The 2,240-nt window shown below is 41.0% G+C and overlaps 1 long non-coding RNA gene across 1 annotated transcript; it reads left to right on the top strand.

Moving 5' to 3' along the window:
• Nucleotides 1-421: 421 nt before the first annotated feature.
• Nucleotides 422-1,797, top strand: LOC129762965 (uncharacterized). The gene is made up of 3 exons (XR_008740765.1): nucleotides 422-1,321; nucleotides 1,403-1,487; nucleotides 1,576-1,797. It is a non-coding gene; the product is annotated as an uncharacterized LOC129762965 (long non-coding RNA).
• The last annotated feature ends 443 nt before the right edge of the window (nucleotides 1,798-2,240 follow it).

Genomic DNA, 2,240 nt, shown 5'->3' with positions numbered 1-2,240 from the left:
AGCGAGGGGTGAGTGAATGGTAATTTATGTTGTTTGGATGATTTAAGAGTTTGATCATTTCCTCGCTGGAATACTTCCAGCGTTACGAAATGATCGGTAAAGTTAAAGTTTACATTTCTGAGTAACCAATACTTATTATTCTTGGAATAGTCCAGGTTTGTATCGGTATTCAGAGACAGTTAACGGTTCATTTAAGGTGAATATTGCTCTAATTCCTTTTCCCTTCGATTTTATTCGGAGGTTGGAATAGACAATATTCATTAGTTTATTTTTCGACAGAGGTCGATAGCAAAATTTAATTTACGTCTTCGAATATTCCTCTCGGTGGAGAGGTAGAAGAAGTAAAGGTTATAGTATTTATATTGAGAATTTATTATTTTCTGATTTATGTTGTGATTGCAATCACCAACCAACAGTTTTTCCGAACGATTTAGTCAGCTAGTTTTTCGTCTCTTCAATTAACTTCATATGGCAATACCATTTTTTTCCTCGATTACAGTTGTACTAGTTTTTTCTGTTGAGTTCACGCTACTTTTCGCTGGAGACCGGAGCTGAAAAGCATTGATGGTCAGTAACAGACTGACTTACAGGTCAGGATCTGCAAATAGATGAAGAGTCAATTTTTTGACGATGAAAACATATGACCCCGAAACATGCGTGAGAACTTTCCAGAACTAGATATTAACTGTTCCTTCGAAAATTTGATTGGATAAAACCAATCAAATTTTCGAAAATTTAGCAGGGAATGATGTAGCATGTACCACAAATTACTTTGGAGAACCCCTCGTACTATTTCTTCAGCTCAGAATCAACAGCGGTGTGTGCTTCTGAGTGTCTTTCTCTGTGTAGAATGAGATGCATGGCAATGCGAGTGCCATTCCCATTTTCGATTTGGGCGGCTGACCATATTGAGTACCAGGTGTAACTCGACGGCTCAATTTAGCCAGGACGCAGAGCACCAACACATGCCTCGTAGACTTTTTTTTCATTTTCTGTTTTTTTCCCCCAAGTGGAAAGAGTCTTTCGGCGGGTTTTCTTGTTCTTGGAAACCTAAAACCGGCCAGCGACTCGACTTAAACTGCGCTCGGGAGATGAAAAGACAATTGCCCGCGAATGTTTGAAAGCGGGACAAATCCAAGCACAGAAGGGACTTCGGAACGACTACGGAATTGCTAACATCGTTAACAATTGCGTAGTTCCGGTTCCAATGAATATCTGTCTGATCTGAGGATCGAAAAGTGTGGTCGCCCATTCCGACTTTGTCCGTGGAAGAAGGCGGAAGCGGTTAGTGATTTTGTACCGCGTGTTACCCGTGTTGAAGGTAAAAGTCGGGAAGTAAGTTGCATCGCAGTTGGTATATTAAAAGTTTTCCTTTTTTTTTCTCCTTTTTTGAAATGTGTAGTGAGATTAGAAAACTAGTAGTGCGAATTAATTGATACGCTGAAGAAGTTAGATACTCTCCAGTGCACCAGCAAACCTAATTGGAGGTAAGCCTAAAACGTGGCACGTGGCTAAATTTACAATAATTCTATTGTGGCTTTTGTGGTATTTCGTTTTTTTTTATGTGGTATGTAGAAAAAGCCGCTTACTGACCCCACGTGCGAGGTCTGGAAGTTACCATCATACTCGTCAATTCTGGTGGCCGCGCGGTGCGCTTACGCAAGACGGCACTCGCGCCAAAAGGGGAAACAGCACACAGTACGCAGCACGGAGCCATCACTCGTCCGTGTGCGTACTCGAGATTCATTGTCCCGTTCAACGTCTGCAGCGAACGACGGTAAAGCAGAACCACGTAAAACCTAGGTCGTGAGTACAAATCTATTTTATTTCCGTAACTAATACATGCGCATGTAGGGAATAAATAGAGACAGAAGAACCACACAACTAAAAAATGCCTCGAGCTTTACGGCGATCATGTAGAAAAATAGAAAATAAAACGTAGATTACGAAAATCACCTTGTTTTTTGTCCTAACTTTATTTTTCCGCGATTTCTGAGGCACTAGAACTTATTTTTTGAACTACCCTCGTACTATAGAATGCATCGAGCTGTTGCATTGGATTCTATTGAAATAACTCTTTCTGTGGAAGGTTCGGTGGCCCTGAAAAGCGCTAGTGGATTCATTGTTGTTCTCTTGAGAATAAACGCCTAAATTTGCGCTCTTATTTCCAATGCACGTAATGCATCTCCTCTTCTAGACACACTCAATGCAGCCACACGCGATTTTACATCTGTACCGTC

This window comes from Toxorhynchites rutilus, chromosome 1 (assembly GCF_029784135.1).
Source record: "Toxorhynchites rutilus septentrionalis strain SRP chromosome 1, ASM2978413v1, whole genome shotgun sequence".
In the NCBI taxonomy this organism is placed as follows: domain Eukaryota; kingdom Metazoa; phylum Arthropoda; class Insecta; order Diptera; family Culicidae; genus Toxorhynchites; species Toxorhynchites rutilus.
Note: the sequence above shows the minus strand (reverse complement) of the source record. Positions and strands in the feature narration are given on the sequence as shown.